Here is a 19293-nt window from a genome sequence, read left to right on the forward strand (position 1 = left end):
GGGATAATTTTGTACTGATAAATCAAAATTATTAGACATTTATAATTGATTACTGTTCATGTCTATGACTTTATCTGTGTTGTGAAATAAAGTTTTGTACTGCGTGTATGGGACTCTAGCAGAATTACTGGCCTTGGTGGTGGAGGGGGGTTGGCACTGGTTTGTTCTTCACAGCCCTGTGTGTGTGTGTGTTGCGATATGTGTGTGCTATCACTTTTTTGCTATCTCTACCTGGGCTCTTAGAACACTGATTTATTTTTTAAAATAATCTTGACTTTGAAATTATGTGTGGCTGTGTTTTTCTCTGGTCTCCTCTTCATCTACCCTTCCTGCGCAGACTCATTATAGGACCAATGACTGATGTGCAGGTCAGGCTTTTCCTTCTCTCTCTCTTTTCCCCCTTTTCCCACTTTCTCCTTTCTGTAAATCTTATCCAGATGATGAACACAAAAATTAACAAAGTACCAAGGATAGGGAACTATGGCAACAAAATTCAACTCTGGCTTAGAACCTGTCTTGAATAATTGTGTCAGAAAAGGTCTCTGGTAGTAAATTCTCTGCTCATGCATGACTGAAAATGTTTCATACTTGTTGAAATGGGTATAGTTTTTAGATTGAAAATAATTTTCCCTCAGATCTTTGAGATATTCTTTCCTTTTAGAATTCAATCTAATAGGTAAGAAGTCTGATGTCAATCTTTGTTTTTCTCTCTCTGCAGGTATCTTTTCTTATTTTCCTTTTTAGAAAACATTTAGGATCTTATCTTTAGCCTCAGTCTGAAATATCAGAGAAGTATTTCCGTGTGTGGATGACTTTTTGGTTACCATGCCTAGCGCTCTGTGGATTATCAGTCGGAAGGTTCATGTCTTAGCTCTAGGAAGCTTTAAATTTTGTTGTTTATTTCCATACCTCTGTTTTCTTTATCTTCTCTTTTTCTGGCAATCCTATTAAATGTGATAGGCTTTGTAGACTAGTTTTCTATGCCTTTTAACTTTTCTCTCAAATTTTCTATTTGTCTTTTTGCTTTACTTTCCAAATTCCCTTGACAGTGGTACACTAAAATATGCATGGTAGCAGTTAATTTTAGTGCATATTTAAAAATATGTATGTGCATTAACTATACTTAAATCTGTATTTAGCATTCCACATTTTCATGCAGGTTATTAACATATTCTTGAATTTATCTCTCTCTCTCTCATACTAATTTTATGTGCTAGCATGACTGCCACTTTATTTTATCATCAGTAACTTCTGGGCTTCTCTTTCATGCCTCTTGAATTTTCCCAAATTTGTCTGCTGTAGATTGCTTTTTTTTTAACCACTTGACTGCCTTTTGCTTTTGTTGCTTCCTTTCTGGCCAGAGAAAGTGCATTAGGTCACGTCTACCTATCCCGGAATAATTTTCTTCCAGTTGTGGCCATTTCATCATCTTACTTTAGTGCAGAGGAAGATTGCAGGCAAACTATGCATGGTTTCTTGATAATCTAGACTAGTAAATATGACAGAGAGTTGATTGTGCCTGCTGCCTCTCTGGATGTAGGAGGTATTCTAATAGTCTCCATGAGAGCAAATTAGGGATTAGAGATTATTTTAAAGTGATGGTATCATTTTCAGGAGGCTAACTCTTTTCTTAGTATATTTTGGATAGGGAAGGTTTTCTCTGTGATTCTGGACCAACACATTTGTTATGTATTTCAGTTTAAAATTAATAGTGTATGCAACCAAGACTTTGGTGTTTACTATTACTGTCGTGCTTTTGGATCGAACTAAGAATATTAAAAACAGTTTTTTGAATGGAGAATTTATTCACATGGCACAAAAATCAAAAGGGACCAAAAGGTATACAGTAATAAGACTCCATCCGTCTGCTCCAGCTTAGACATCTGCTAAGTCTTTCTGAAGAAACCCAGTGTTACAGTTCCTCTCTCTCTCTAAAGAAGGATATGGATTTATAAAAATAAATGTACATACTCAGTTACATACACACACATATGTAAATATACATTTGTTTTTTGCTTCTTCCTTTTACATAAAAGCCAGCACACAATACACACGGTTTTGCACCCTTTTCATTTAACAACATGATTTGGTGATGATTTTCTACCAGTTCATTGTAAATGACCTTATTTTCTTCCAAGTAATATTGTAGTCTATTGTATGGATAATTTATTTAGCCAGTCCCTTCATTCTAGACATTCGTGTTGTTTTTATTCTTGTCTTTTGCTGTTACCAGCTATGCTACAGGGACACCCACATCTGTGTTGGTGTGTATCATTTTGCACTTGTGTAAATATATTTGCAGAATAAATACCTAGAAATGTAATTACTGGGTTAAAAGGTGTATAAATTAATAATTTTGATAGATATTGCCAAATTGCTTTTTATTGAGATTGTACTAATTTATGCTCCCATCAGCAGTGTGAGTTTGCTAGTTTCCCCAGAGCCTTGCCAACATATTATATTATCAGCCTTTTTTGATCTTTGCTAATCTGATGAATGAAAAATGGTGTCTCAGTGTCTTTTAATTTGCCTTTCTCATAAGAGCTATTTTTATTTCCTTTTCTGTGAGCTATCCATATCCTTTTATCATTTTTCTGTTGGATAATGCTTACTAATTTGTAGGCACTCTCTTAGTGGAAAGCAAGCATTTGTGATAAGATTTCCAGATTGTCTCCTCTTTGTTGTATTTGTTGTTTGTGGTTGCTTTTGCCATGAAGAAATTACTTGTTATACAGTTGACTTTATCAGTATTTTCTTTTACTCCAAGATGATGATCATAATTCTCTCATTGTTTCTGCTGTTGCTTTAATGGTTTCATTGTTTTACATTTAAATCTTTGAGCTACCTGGAATTTATTTTGATTTATGTGTGACTTAGGATCCAACTCTCTCCCTTTCCTCTAGATGACTAACTAGTTCTTCTGACATCACTTATTGAGTCATTTATCTTTTCACCTTTAATGTGAAATGCCACCTTTACTGCACACTGAATTCCTATGTGCATTTGTATTTTTTTCGTATTTAAGAGTTGTTTGTTTATTATGAAAAAGTTCGTAAATACACACAAGTAGAGGGACTAGTTCAATGAACCCTCTGTGCCTATCAACAGATTCAATAATTAAGATTTATCTCTTTCTTTCCTTTTATTTTCTGTTTTTGCTGAAGAATTTTAATGCAATCCCAGATAGCATGTCTTTGACCCTCATATAACTTATGCATGTAGCTCTAAAAGTATGGGTATTTTAAAAGATGAGTTAAATATTTGACTTTTTATTCCAAATTCAAGAGAAAAAACATTGGGGACTAAAATTTGATGTATCTGCGCTCTAATTAGCATTGTGTCATCAGGACGCTTTCCTCCTGCACTTGTTTTCAGGTGGCGCCTGCCTCTGTCTACGATGGGTATGAAATGTTTTATTAGTGTAGAGGTGTCCAGATGATTTCACTGGTGGCCACGTAATGAGCAGTCTGTGTGTAGGCTGCATGAATAATAAAATTGTGAGCAGTGTGGTTAAGTATAGCCAAATGTATGGATGGGAGCATGGGAGTGATACACAAGCAATTCAAATATAGCTTAATCTATTTTTTGACAGTGCATAGAAGGTTTACTGCTAGAAATTGATAACACTTTCATCAAATTGATGACTGCATTCTTGAGAATAAGGGTGTCAGGGCATATGTCCTATTTGATTCTAGAATTATACCACTAAAATTAGTGCTCAGTTTCAGATTTGTCAGTTTCATGTGAGAAAATATACTTCCATGGTGCCAGATGGGTACAAACATTTTACATAACTATAAATTTCAGTTTAGGTTGTATTCGTCAGTTGGATTCTGTGGATAGTATGCTTCCTTTCAGTTTTATCTTCTTAAAACTGAGCTAACCTCATAGGGTTTGTTCTTGATAATTCAGTTATGTCCTGAGATTTGATCTCCAAAGGCTGCTTCAGAAACTTAAAACCTGGTTCACATTCTTGTACCTCTATAAAACTCTTTTGAGAATGAGAGACCCTTTTCATCAAATAGCCTTGGCGTCCACCAAGATTCACCAAATACCTCACAGCAATATAAAATATAGATTTTAGTTACCATTTGCACAATTCATGTATCAAATTTGGTTTGTAATGCTTTCATTTTTGAACAATTCCACAGTTCCTTGGTGTTTTTGCCCCAGTTTTGGAGTTTATCTCCCTTGTTAGAATTTGTTATTATCTGGTGAGTCCTGTAGTGTTTGGTTAGATCTTCCAGAGCCGTGCAGTTCCAAAACGTGATCTAGGCGGCACTTTTTCATAAATCTCATTGGTTTTACTGTCTAGTCATTTAATTGAATTAAAATAAAGTCTCTGTATTCTGCTTCAGCTTTTAAATATCTCCCTCACTTTCGTATGTGTTCAGCTGATTCGGAAAGGTTGCGGCACAGTCTCGAAATGAGTGATTTCGTGTAAAACGAGTCACGCTTCTCTTCCTTGACTTAGATAAACTGTTAGAAGCTTCTTTTCTCCCTTTTGTTCATTAAAGCGGATTATCTGTGGCAAGCATACTCAGTTTTTCCATGTTGAGACAGTTTTTCAGTTTCCTTTAGGTAGATTCTCAGCCCTATTATTCGTTCATATGTATTGGCTAAATATGTAAAACAAAGTTTGGGCAGAAAATCTTATTTTCCACATATATAAAATCTAAGTTTATGTTTGCGGGAAAAAAACCCCCAGAAAACAAAACCACCTCAATCTGTTGGAGGGAAATGGTAAAGTCTGCAATAGTAGTAACCAGGCAGTATGTATTTAACAAGAGAGCTGAGTGACATTCTGTTTTCATAAATCTAATGTCCTTTTAGGACTACTAAATTTAGAATTATTGAAAACAATTATTAGTCCAGATTCTTAAAGAATTTTTAAAGAAATTAAATATTTGTACCATTTGTTAAGCTTCTCCAGTGTACTGAATCTGTTCTAGTAGTAACTTTGCATATGTCGTCTTTAATCTTGACAACAAACCCACAGAGGAAATACTATCCCCATTATAGATGAGGAAACTGAAGCTCCAGAGGTTAAGTATCTTGGCCAACATCACACACCTAGCATGTGATGGAGTAAAGATTTGAAGCTACATTTCTGAATACAAAGCTCTTTCTTTTCAACATTTGATAGTTTCTATTGAATTCATGAAAGATGAGACAACTACTATATTTATATTTACTGTGCCTATATTTCCTGCCTATCAAACACCTATTTTTTCTTTTTTTTGTGAAGAGATCTTTAGACTTTATAATAGATGAATTTTTTCTCTTAATGGAAGTTATTTTTCTTAGGACAGTTTTAGACTTAAAGAAAAATTCAGCAGTTGGTACAGAAGGTTCCTGTAGATATCCCGTTTCCCTCATGACTTCCCCTATTATTAACATCTTATAATAGTATGGTATATTTATTACAATTAATGAGCCAAGACTGATACATTGTTTATTGACTAAAGTTCATAGTTTATTCAGATTTCCTTTGTTTTTGCCTGATGTCTTTTTTCTGTTCCAGGATGCCATTTAGGATATCACATTACATTTACTTGTCATGTCTCCTTTGACTCCTCTTGCTGTGATGGTTTCTCAGACTTTCCTTGTCGTTGATGACCTTGACAATTTTAAGGACTCCTGGTCATTGTATATTGTAGGATGTCCCTCTGTTGGAATTTGTCTGCTGTTTTTCTCATGATTAGACTGGGATTATAGATTTTTGGGAGGAAGACCACAGAAGTAAAGTGCTGTTTTCATCACATCACATCGTATCATATACAGTCGGCCCTTTGTATCCACATGTTCTGCATCCGAGGATTCAACCAACTGTGGATCAAAAGGCCTACAATGGTTGCATCTGTACTGAATGTACAGACCTTTTTTCCTTGTCATTATTCCTTAAACAATACAGTGGAGCAACTATTTACATAGCATTTACATTGTATTAGGTATTATAAGTTATCTAGAGATGATTTAAAGTATATGGGAGGCTGTGCATAGGTTATATGCAAATACTATGCCATGTTATATAAGGGACTTGAGCATCCATGGATTTTAGTATCCATGGGGAATCCTGGAACCAATCCCCCATGGATACCCAGAGATGACTATTATCATATCATATCAGCATGATTTATGACTGTTGATGTTGACCTTGATCAGCTGCCTGAAGTAGTGTTTGTCAGGCTTCTCCACTGTACAGTTACTATCCCCCACCCCCTTTCTGTATTGTGCTCTTTGGAAGGAAGTCACTATGTGCAGCCCACACTTAAGGGATGGGGAGTTATGCTCACCCTCCTTTAGAGCAGAGTACCTGCATAATTTATTCGGAGTTTTTCTATATGGGAGATTTGTCTCTTCTCCCCCATTTATTGATTTATTCAATCATTTATATCACTGTGGATGCATGGATATTTATTTTATATGTTGGGGTATAATCCAATATATATTTTATATTTATTTTGTTACTTAAATTGTTCTAGCTTTGGCCATTGGGAGATATTTCAGTTGCTCCTATGTCCCATTGACATACCTCCATCAATTTCTTTTTTTCTTTTTTAGTTTTTTGAGTACTTTGTGGTACTACAGGATGCTCCAGACTCATGTATATATTTTCTACCCTACCCCTAGAGTCAACCATTTCTCTAAGGAGCCCTGGCTCCTTTTATTGGAGAAAGGTATTAGAAACCAAGATTTTGGGTACTAGGTGTGATTGTTGCTACTGCTTGTCGTTTCTTCTAGACTGTCTCAGGTGGCAGATCAAGGAAATGTGTTTATATACTAATCTTTTTATATACTCATATTTATAAATATTTCTTTGTGTATCTATGTTAAGTTAAACATGAATTCTCACCTGTTTCCAACTCTAATTCATTACAACTCCTATTTTTTAAGTGATTTTTAAAAACATTTTACAAGTTTCTGACAGTTTTATCCTATCCTATAACAGATACTCTTTTCTCTTGTTTAGTGTTGGTTCTATAGTTAGGTGGACTCAGTGTTCGCTCTCAGTTGTTTCGTGTAGGAACTTCTCCATTCCTGAATCATTTCCATTCTTCCATCGATTATCTAGTGTTTTTATACTCAAGTCTCCTCCCTCTGCCCCGAAAACAGTGTTCATGGATAGTGTATTTCATAAGTGTTTACTCATATGTTTGCAATTGTATTTTTTTTTAATAGAAATTAGGTCCTGTCAGTGAGATGTTTGAGAATTTTATCCATTCACCTTTCATCCTCATAGTGTTGCTTTTTGATTTTGGGTGGATAATGTGGACAAAGGGAGTGGAGAATAGCATTGAGTTAATTGAAATATTTTGGCTTTAGTTTTGTTTGCTCTGCTTCCAGATGACATTTTTCAAAAGTTTATAGATGGTTGGCCCCTTCCCCGATTTGAACACTTGTGGTATTTTTCTTTGCTAATTTTATTTCTTTTGATTAGTTCATTGAGATTTAAAAAAGATAGGTTCATTTCTTCTGTATTATTCTGCCACCTTTCACCTCGATGGACGCATTTTTCCCCTAAAGCCCTTTCCACTCTACTTTATTGCTCCCTTGAATTTATTATTTTCATTTAAGTACAATTGTATTATCTAATTATCTTAGCTGTTATCTAGTACAACTCTTATTTTGTAGACAAGGAAACAACGATCATTTGTGTTAGAAACTGTCACACTGATTTTTTTTTTTATTAATCTGAAACAGAAAGGAGACCACTTGTATTTGCCAGGCTTTTTCCAATAAAATATTTTTATGCCCAAGCATATTTGTGGGGACTAATTATATTGTTTTTGTATGGATTTTTGGGGGAAGAAAAATGTATATTAAAGGTGTTTTGTTGGTTAGTGAGGCAATGAAATATAATCTGTATATTTCTAGGGCAAAGCACGCATAACTTCCCTTTAAATAAACTGGTAGTCAAGTTTCATTGTTGCAGAAAGCCCATTCATTTTTTAGTAACAACAGAAAAAGAGTTTCAAGTTGTAGTGGAATATATATGCTTATTTGAGAAGAATGATAATTTTTGAAAAATATTAAGATAATCAGTATATACGCTAACTTAGTAAGCAAAGAAAGCAAACTAAAAAGTTTATGTAGTGATCCATTTGGGATATGATATAGTAATATAGCATAGCCTGCCAGCTCAGACTTACTTTATAGCACTTAAGTTATTCAGTATATTCAAAGGTTTTTAAATGGGATCCTCTACAATATACTTTCCCAAACTCAGTGGGGAAGGGAAATTGCTATGTTGTGTTCAAATCTTGTTAAAATCTTATTGCTGTGGTTTACAGAAAGAGTAGTATACTGATTCAAAATTTTTTATACACTGCAAGATGCTTGCTATGTGTATTTTACAAAGTGAAATCAAATTTACAAAGTAAATCAAGGTGAGGGCTAGTTATTTAAGAGGGGAGGTTTTATTGGTTTCTAAGCCATGGTGCCTGACATAAGAAAATAGCACTATGTAATAGATCCTTGTTTTATTACTGATATATTCTGATGTGTTTTTAAATATATCTGACAGCATTGGTGATTAAGTGGTGATTAAGGTTACAGAGTCTGGAGCCCGATTGCTAAATTTAAAATCTCTGTTTTACCATTTGCAGTTTTTTTTTTGTGGCAACTATATATTCTTATATCGCCAAACAGCCTGCCTCTCCAATCTCCTCTTTGTTTCAAAAATAAAACTTAAAAAATGGAAAAAAAAGATGATGTTTACAGAAAAGTTGCAAGAACAGTACATTTTTTTCTTTTGCTAAGCCATTTGAGAGTAAGCTGTTCACTTATCACCCCTAAATACTTTAGTGTCTTTTTCCTGTAAAGTTATTCTCTCATAAAATCACAACACAGTCACCAAAAATAGAGCATTAACACTTAGGCATCACTGCCACCTAATCCTCAGACCTTGTTCATGTTTTTCCCATAATGTCTTTTGTAGCCAGAGGATCCACTTGGGAATCACCTTTTGCATTGAGTTGTCATGTCTCCTTAAGACTCCTTTAATCTGGGCCACTTTTTGTCTCTTTCCTTGCGTTTTTATCTTTGACATTTTTGAGGAGTACAGGCCAGTTGTTTGAATGATTGTCCCTTGATTTGTCTTTGTCTGATGTTTCTTATGGGTAGGTTCAAGGTATGCACCCTTGGCAGGAATAGCTTCAAAAGTGATTCTGTCTTCCTCTCTGTACCTCTTGTCAAGTGGCACCTCACTTTGATTTGTCCCATTATTGGTGATGTTAACTTTGATCAGTTGATTAAGGTGATGTCTGTTGACATTCTCCACTGTAAAGTTATTTTTTCCTGTTGTAGTTAATATGTAATTTGTGAGGTGGTTCTTTGAAGCTATGTAAATTTCCTGGTTCTCATCAAACTTCACCTCTCTTAAACTCCTGTACTTTGTACCTTGCTGCCTCTCTACAGGGATGCGTTCCTCACCCCTTCTGGATTCCAGCACCTTGTGGGCATGCTCCTCAACCTCACAGGGCCATCCTCCTGCACGCATACCTCCCTCACCACATCTATGCTCTGATAATGGACAATGGGCAGCTGCTACCAGCTGCCCCGTGTGGATGCCCTCTTCGTTTCCCTTGGGCTTGGACTCTGCAGGCCAAGCTGCCCTTTTGTGCCCATGCCCATCTCATTGTGCTCCAGCTCTGATACCCCATACTAGGCTGCCCCTCACACAGATGCTCTTTTTGCTCTTCTCGGGATTTGAGGCCCTTGCTAGGCTGCCTGCCTTGGTGGACACACTCACTCTGCCCAGACTCTCACATCTTGTGTCAGACCACTCTTCTTTGTGGTCACCCTCTTCGTTTCCTGGGTGCTGATACTCCATGCTGAGTCGCCCTCCATTACAGATGCCTTCCTCATCTGCTTGTGCTCTGACACCCTCTTCCCCTTGGATGGGCTCTGATAGCCCTCCTTAGACTGCCACCCACCTTCCGGCATGATTGCCTGCCTCGTCCGGCCCCACCTAATGGCTTTGGACTGAATTGGTATAGAGGGGTGGTGAGGGTAAGGGGTACTGCAGTCTCTTCTTAGTAGTTATTTTCTTAATCAGCCCCCTATTGTTTGCTTTCTTCACCTCTTTCTGTTTCATAGTTCTTTTCATGAGGAGTAGTTAGAGGTAATTTATAACATTCTAAATGTAAAATTTATTTTCCTTTGAGAAAAATTGATGATTATAATCTGTGACTAAATGTGCAAAGCTTAGTTGTTTTGGGCATCAGGAAAGAAATAATCCCTGTACATGGGAATAAAGACAACCCACATCTCAGTACCTAACCTCAGATGGGAAATTGATAGTGCAAATTCAAAGTGCTTCAGTTCAGCTGTTAGAGCCGAAGATAGATCCTGGCCCTGCCTCCTGGTTTCCAGTTTATGAAGCCTCTTTGCAAGTTACAACATCCTTCTATCCCTCTTTTCTCATCCATAAGATGGGGATTATAAATACTTACCTCATGGAGCTTTTGGGGAGCTCAGATGAGATAATGTATTTAAAAATACTTTGCAAGTAGCAAAATACTATGCACATATGGTTGTTTAGTTCTAATTTAATATTGCATAGTCAAATTGAAATCAATAGGAAATTAAGTCAAGCATTTTAATTGCACTTGTGACTTCTAGGCAAATTCCCTCTGATTCATAAGGCACAGACGAGGTCAGCATAGGTTTTGCTTTTTGTTGCCACTTTGAGTCCATTGTTCTGTTACCATTACTCAATCAGGCAAACACTCCTCTTTTGAAGTCCTGCCCACCCATTATGCCTCTGTGACATATTTCCACCTTATTGATGGTTTTTTACCACTGGTGTTCAATAGTCCTCTGCACACCACTGCCTGCTCTCTGTCATCTTTGGTGACTTCACCATCATTGACCTTACATGAGTTCTTTCGTGCATTTACAATTGCTTCTGGCAGAGTTCTGCTTGCATGTATCACTCGATGGGGATCTTAAAGTGAACATGCCTAATGCTGAAGTTATACTCTTCTCTTCTGACCTGCTCCTCCGTAGAGCTTCCATTTGTGTTACTGGTGTCATTTTTGGATTAGCCTTCTAGATTAGAAACCTTTCATTTTTCCCTCTGTCGTTTCCCATATCTAGTCAGTTACTAAATTCTTTTATTTTTACAAAAATCTCTTTCCCAATTGAGCTTTCGTTTCCCCTTAAGTAATTTCCTACCTCTGGCCCTTAATACCTAATCTCTGAACTATTATAATAGGCTTCCTCAAGGCCGCCTTTAGAACCTTAGCTTGCTAGGTCCAGGCGTGGGCTTCTGTTGAATATTTGGATGAAGACCCTTGGGGCCTAACCCAGCCCTCTGAGGAGCCATCCCTTCCCCGTGAGCTAGCTAGATGTTAGAGAACATGTCTCCAGAGACCTGTAAGAACCTCCAGATGGTAGGGATCAGGTTTGGGGAAGATGTCTCGTTAGGCCCAGACTTGTGTGTGAAAGCCTCTAGAGTCCAGGAAGACCTAGCTCTAGAAGATGAGTTCCATTATCTAAATATAGCTGTTGTTAACATTTTGGTACATTTCGTCTAATCTATTTTTAATGCGTAGGGTTTTGTTTTCCTTTACTTTTTCTATAATTATAACTGTATTTATAAGTTGCATAATGCCTGTTAAAAAAGCATTTTCCCATGATATTTTTGTAATTGCTTTTTTTTTTTTTTAAATTGGTGCACAGTGTTCATAGAGTGAAAGGTTGCTGTAGTCTTTTTTACTGCTAGAACAAGAAGCTCCCCTGGAAGAAATACCAGATTCTCTATCAGAGCTTGACCCCAGCTTCTGCTGGAAGTGTATCTCTAGTGTTAGCTTTTGATTGCTTGACAAGAACTAGTCTTTCTCTCTCTCGCCCTGCTTCTCCCATCCAATTCTCCCTCCCTCCCTCCCTCCCTCCCTCCCTTCCTTCCTTCCTTCCTTCCTTCCTTCCCTCCTTCCATCCATCCATCTGTCCACAGTAAGAGCGTGTTCTCTTTTAAGTCCTGAGCTCGATTCTGAGTATTTAAAGATGAATGGTCCATTGAGGGACTCATACTAAGGGGGAGACATATTTATGAATCTTTGCCAAGATGTGCCATAAGCTAATCTGTGATTACACAGGAAGCAGTGCCTTACTCTTTTTAAAGAGGGTAGAGAAGGCTTCTTAGGGGAAGTGACATGTAATAGAGCCATGAAAGATGCGTATGAGTTTGCTATGGCAGATGAGTAGAAGGGACATTTAGGCAGAGGGTACAGAAATGAGAACAATAGTGACAGTGTGGCTCAAGCTTGTCTCTAGTTTTGAATGTTGTGTTGGTTTGGTTTTCAAACAGCTTTGTTGAGATAATTTCCATACCATATATCATTTAAAGCGTACAATTTAGTAGCTTTTAGTATATTCACAGAGTTGTGATCCATCCACAGTTGATTTAAAACATTTCATTACCCCAAATAGAAACTCCATGTTTTTCAGCTGTCACGTCTAAGTCCTCCTAGCCTTCCCAGCCTTAGGCAATCACCAGTCTCCTTTTTGTCTCTTTGGACATTTCATTTAAGTGGAATCTTTGTGACTGACCTGTTTCACTTAGCATATTTACAAGGTCCATCCATGTGGTAACACGTATCAGTACGTCATTTCTTTTTATTGCCTAATAATATTCCATTGTATGGATATAGCACATTTTGTTTATCCATTCATCAGTTGATGGACATTTGGATTTTTTCCCACTTTTTAGCTATTAGAAATAATGTTGCTGTGAACATTGATCTACAAGTTTTTGTGTTGACATATGTTTTCATTTCTCTGGAGTATATACCCAGGAGAAGACTTGTTGGATCACATGTTAATTCTATGCTTAACAATTTGAGGAACTGCCAGACTGTTTTCCAAATCAGCTATACTGTTTTACATGCCGATCAGCAGTGTGTGACAGTTCCAATTTCTCTACCTCCTTGCCAACATGTTATTTTATTTTATTTATTTAGTTTTTTGGAGGAAGATTAGCCCTAAGCTAACTGCTGCCAATCGTCCTCTTTTTGCTGAGGAGGACTGGCCCTGAGTAACATCTCTGCCCATCTTCCTCTGCTTTATATGTGGGACGCCTGTCACAGGATGGCTTGCCAAGCGGTGCCATGTCTGCACCCAGGATCCGAACCAGCGAACCCTGGGCTGCCGAAGTGGAACGTGTGCACTTAACCACTGCGCCACCAGGCTGGCCCCTATTTATATTATTATAGCCATCCTAGTAGATATGAAGTGGTATCTGATCATAGTTTTGATTTGCGTTTCCCTGGTGGCTAATGATTTTGAGCATCTTTTCATGTGTTTATGGGTTATTTGTATATCTTTGGAGAATGTCTATTCAGGTCTCTTGCCCATTTTAAATTGGATTATTTGTCTTTTTATCACTGAATTATAATAGTTCTTTATGTTGTTTCTAGTTTTTTGAAGCAAAATTAAGACTAGAATACATACATTATTTTTTTTTTTTTTAAAGATTTTATTTTTTCCTTTTTCTCCCCAAAGCCCCCCAGTACATAGTTGTGTATTCTTTGTTGTGGGTTCTTCTAGTTGTGGCATGTGGGATGCTGCCTCAGCGTGGTCTGATGAGCAGTGCCATGTCCGTGCCCAGGATTCGAACTAACGAAACACTGGGCCGCCTGCAGCAGAGCGCGCGAACGTAACCACTCGGCCACGGGGCCAGCCCCTACATACATTATTTTTGACTTTGTAACTAGAAAATGAATCAAATAAAGTAAATTTTGAATCACCTAAAAGAAATAAAACTTAAATCTGAAAAGTAGATTTGGAGTTAGGGGATAGTAATATTAATTTTAAAAGGTAGTAACATTAATATATTCCACAAGTCAAATTCTAGTTAAATGATCTTAGTCATTATATTAAGATGATTCTCACCATCTATGTGCAGTGGCGTCAGATAATTACTCACTTCCCTCCTCAGGAAATCCACAGCTTATGTGACAAATGAGTAAGATTTTCTAATAGTTCTTCTTTCCCAAATACAGTCGCAGGTCCCTTAATGATGAAGATATGTTCTGAGAAATGTGTTGTTAGGCAATTTCGTCATTTCGAGTGTACTTACACAAACCTAGATGGTATAGCCTACTACACACCCTGGCTATATCGTACTAATCTTTTGAGACCACCGTCATATATGCAGTGGGTCATTGACCAAAACATTGTTATGCAGTGCATGACTGTAGTCCTTTAAGGTGATATTATTCTTTCTCTTTGTGGCTACTTATTCTTTGTCTGAAATTGGTAAAACATATTTGTAATTTTAGAAAGTTTGATACTGTCATTTTGGGGTTATTATTTATGAATATCTATCAATCAGCTGAACAACGATTATTGGATACCTAATTATTGGTATACAGCTGGCTCATTTTGTTTTTCTCTAGGGGTCATATTCAAAGTATCTAACATTGGTATGGCATGGACACTGACAAATCCGAATGGACACTGACCTTAAAGTCCTTCACTCACATTGTTTCATTATTTCATTCGAAGATCTTTGAAGTTATTCTTCTTTGCACTTTGAAGTGTAGTGAACCTATGCCTAGTCCGTAGCTTTATTTTTGATCTGGATCTTTCCTCTCTTGGCAGTGTCCTATGGGTATTTTTCTTTTGATTACTAGATTGGTAATTGTTTTGACCCAGTAAGTTTGCCGGGTCAAAATCTAAAGGTAGCTCTTGTATTGGAGTTAATATTCAGCAGATAATCTAAACTTCCCTTTAAGGAGATACTTCTGTTCTTAGGATTGGTCCTGGAAATGTACCATGCCTAGCAGATGACTTGAGTTGTTGATTTGTACTAAACCATTGAGGGTTGTGTAGAATCTACATAGAACCCAGGTGTTTTGCAAATTTGCTGGTGAGTGGTTTGTCTTGGTTGTTATGATTTGTTCTTTGGCTAAATAGAACTCTTTTCAGTATATCTCTTTTAAAATATTTGAATCAGAAAGGAAATTTACCATGGGATACATGAATTTCAGGGTATAATTTAGACTGGCTGCTTTGAAAAACCATCTTTTCATTGTCGCTTGGATTGGCTTCCCATTCACTGTAGCCACCTATTCGGGGTGCCTCCTCTACAGACGTGGACTCAGGCAACTTTATTGCCAGAGTCCCCCCAAACTCTGGCTTTCTTTTTATTCTGCTGCATTGGACACCAGCTCCGAGATCACCACCAAGGACTTAAAGGAGAAGAAGGAAGTTGTGGAGGAGGCAGAAAGTGGAAGAGATGCACCTGCTAATGGGAACGCTAATGAGGAAAATGGGGAGCAGGAGGCTGCCAATGAGGTAGACTAAGAAGAGGAAGAAGATGGGGAGGAAGTGGAGGAGGAGAAAGAAGATGGGGAGGAAGAGGATGGAGATGAAGATGAGCAGACTGAGGCAGCTATGGGTAAATGGGCAGCTAAAGATGATGAGGATGACGATGTTGACACCAAGAAGCAGAAGACCGATGAGGATGACTAGAAAGCAAAAAAGGAAAAGTTGAAAGGAAAACAAGGCTGCCGTGATCCATTCACCACCGGCACTTCCCATCTCAGAATCTAAACATGGTTGCCTTCGAGTAGAGAGGCCCACCCAGCTGACCGCTGTGGGCAGTGCCATCTGCATATGATAAGCTCTCCGCCACCCGACCAAAACCACAATGTGAATGTGCAACAGGAGAGGGAAAAGGAAACAAAACTTCCAAGGCCCTGCTTTTGTTCTTAAAAGTACATTAAAAGGAAAATTTGTTTGTATTTTAAATTTACATTTTGCATTTTTATACATGTTAATGATCTTGGATGACCAAACCAGCTTTTGGAGTCCTCTCTGTCCTACTTCTGACTTGACTTGTGATGTGACCGTGTTCATTATAATCTCAAAGGAGAAAAAAACCTTGTAAAAACAAAGACAACAAAACATCTGATTCTCAACATGTCAGTAACTTTTTTATTTGTACCATAAGTTGTTGGTTATATGAGATGGTTAAAAAGGCCAAAGATAAAAGGTTTCTTTTTTTTTTCCCCATGAAGTTGCTGTATATTTTTGGCCTGTTTGATGTATGGATGAAACAATGTTGTCCAACAGTAAACTGAAATTTTATTTTTCTGAGTTCTTTTTAAAAAAGGAGGGAATTATATATATTTAACAACTCTACTTTTTGGTGTGTAGTAAATTCTCAATAATGACCTTTTTTCCCTTATCAAAATATAGTTTCAAATATAGGTATCCTATTTATGCAGTTTCAATTATCTTTAAGTATAGATTATTCATGACTGTTAAAACAAAAAAAACTTCTTGCTTTCCTTTGGTTCACTGATAGCTTTCTAAGTTGCCTTATGGCAACCATAGGGATGGCAGGAGACTATTGCAATGGCGTAAGTGAGATGTGGTGACTTATACAAGGGTTGTGGCGATGGAGACAAATAGCAGATGTATTCATATTATTTTGGAGGTGAAGTCTCCTCCTTTGGGAGTTGTTGGATTTGCTGCAGGAGATGGTGAGGTGAAAGAAATGATTAAAGATGACTCCCAGGTTTCTGGTTTCAGCTTTTGGGTAAATGTACCATTTATGGAGATGGGGAAGAGAGGAAGAGGTGGGATTTAGTCGTTTGCCTGTTGGCTATCAGATTTCATTCCCTGACTTTCTCTGTCCTCTGTATCATGGAACTTCATTTGACAGTCTTCTTTACCTTTTGGCTTTTTTGGGTGGATTTGGCCAATAGGAGGCACTGATGGAAGACTGGAGGATAGGAGTAGGGAGAAGGTAGGGTACTTTCCTCCCTCTCTTTTTGCTCTGTGTCATGTCTCAGGAAGTGGCAGTTTCATCCCTGTGGCTTCATTTCCTATCAAACAGCTCCATCCTTTGTAGTCCCAGCTCCTGATGAGCAGCTCCTGCTGCCACTCTAGCCCCTGCCAAATTATCGCAGCTTCTGGGCTCTCATAATTCCACCTCTTCGAGTGGGTCTCTCCAGCCCTTAGGCTGTAGTGGTTTCCTGCTGTTGCTTATCTCAGGGTTGCGTCACCATTCCCCATTTGGTGTCTTGGCTTTTCCATCGCCCGTGTAACCACATTTCTGTATTAATTTTTCTTTATTTTAATGCCTAGAGTGGCTTCTGTTTTCCTAACTAGAACCTGATGAATGCAGGGTGAACATTTGAGAGTTCAATTTTGGAAATGATTTGTGTCAAGTTTTAATATTTCTTTGCTATATTCTGGCAGAGATGTTGTTAGGTGAGTTGGTTGGTGGATCTTATGTAAATAACTCTATTGCCATGAAAATAAGATAGTGAGTTCACTCGCTATGAGTTCAACTGGAAGTATAAATTTGGATATCATGTCTCAGGATAATGGTAGTAGTTAAAACCATGAGAAGAATGGTCTCATCTAGGGAATAGATGAGAAGGGGACCAAAATCTTGCTTCTAAGGAACTCTAATTCGTGGAGGGCAGAGAGGGATGGGTAAAGTAGAGAGCCCAAAGAAGTAAGAGGAAAACAGGAGAGTGATGCTATTGACCATGAAGAAAGCAGTGTTTAACTGCATCATGCTACTGTCTATGGCATTTCATGTCAGTTCCCTTGATGAAAGCGAATTCAGGGAAATGGGGAGTAGTTGAAGGTCTTCACCAAAATGAAGTGGTGGAAGAGTGAATGGGAGGTGACAGTGTATAGCAGGTGCAGAGACAGTTCTTTCAAGATGTTTGACTATGAAAGGGAGTAAAGAAATGGGGAGATAGCAGGAAGATTAAGACAAGCTACAGTTTTTATAATTGCTTTTTTTTACTTTGAAAATACTTAATCTTTGAATAGATTCAAAAATAGAAAATAAATTATACAAGAAACAGTTTTCCTCTTACCCTGTCTCCCATCAGTCCTGTTCCCACTCCCTCCTTCTGGTCCTGGCCTTTGCTGTTTGTTTCTGGTGTACATCCCCCAATTTTTTTTATGCAAATACAAACAAATATGAATATGTATTCTAGATTTCCAGTGGTAGCATAGTGTATATATTTTTGGTGTCTTATTCTTTTCTCTGAACAATATGTCTGAGAGATCTTTCTATATTAGGACTTAGAGGTTATTCATTTTTCTTTTTTTTTTGTGAGGAGCTTGATAGGAGTCTTAATTTTGAATGTACTAAAATGCCTTTAACCAGTCACCTCTTACTGTTATAAATAATGCTGCAATGAATGACCTTAATTGTGTAATAGGTTTGCAGTAGGCTAAATTCTTAGAACTTCTTGTTCAGAGGATATGCATTTGCCATTTCGGTAGATATTGTCAAATTGCCGCCATAGGTGGTGTTCTAGTTTACATTCCCACCGGCAGCACGTGCGAGTGCCTGTTTCCTCATAGTTATGTCAGTACAGTATGTTATCAAGCTTTTGGGTTTTTGACAATATAGAAAGTGAAAATGGTACAGTTTTTTTTCCCTTAGTGCAGTTTTAATTTTCATTTATTAAGAATGAAGTTGAGCATCTTTTTGTATGTTCAAGAGTCATATGTGTTTTTTTGTGAATGCTGAGTTCATATTCATTGCCCATTTTTTTTCTATTAGATTTTTTTTGGTCTTCTCAATTTTCGAGTTTTACTTATTAGGCCTGAGGGCCTAAAAGCTCAGAAATATTAGCATACAAGATGGGCACGCTGAGCAGTGGCTTTGGGTGGAGGGGTGGTGACCTGATCCTGAAGTGCCCTGTGAAGTCTGTTTGGTGTGTATATCACCTCTTCGTTTATTAACCTATTTAACATGTAGAAATAGATATCCTATTAGGGATTCTTTAGATGTAGTAACTTCTGAAGTAATTATGTGCCAGGTCAACATAGCAGTTTAATTTGGAAAGAGGACAGGGGAATATTAGCAATGTTCTGTTACACATCGTAAGTAAAAGGTTTGTCTAACACTCTGATTTTGATTATGACCAGGCCTACATAGCTATGTAATTAATTTTCAATAGTTATTGGCAGAGTTTTGCCAGATATTAATTCTCTTTTAAAAGAAAAAAATGTCCTTTTCCCTTCATACAGTAAACGGAGTTCAAGCTGACCAGTGGTTTCCTCATCTTATTTCTGCAGAGCACTCAGCAGGACTATTATAAGAACAAACTCATTGTGCGAGTAATCTCCAAGAATAAGTGCATTCCCCTAGGAGCTCCTGTGTTCTGCTTCACTCAGAAACACACCAATCACCAATAGTAGACAGTGGAGGGGCTAGTTCTTGCACTGGGTATTTCAGACTGGGAGCTGTAGATACTCTTTGTCAGTCTCTGTCTCTTTCTTTCATTTCTCCTCCTCTCC

The 19293-nt window shown here is 37.5% G+C and overlaps 1 protein-coding gene and 1 pseudogene across 12 annotated transcripts in view; both read left to right on the top strand.

Moving 5' to 3' along the window:
* The window catches only part of CDKAL1 (CDK5 regulatory subunit associated protein 1 like 1), a 610652-nt gene that overhangs the window by 60556 nt on the left and 530803 nt on the right, over positions 1–19293 (top strand). The gene's annotated exons all lie outside the window — the stretch shown is intronic.
* Positions 11367–15567, top strand: LOC103549786 (prothymosin alpha-like; annotated as a pseudogene).

The sequence above is a fragment of the Equus przewalskii genome, chromosome 19 (genome assembly GCF_037783145.1).
Source record: "Equus przewalskii isolate Varuska chromosome 19, EquPr2, whole genome shotgun sequence".
In the NCBI taxonomy this organism is placed as follows: Eukaryota; Metazoa; Chordata; class Mammalia; order Perissodactyla; family Equidae; genus Equus; species Equus przewalskii.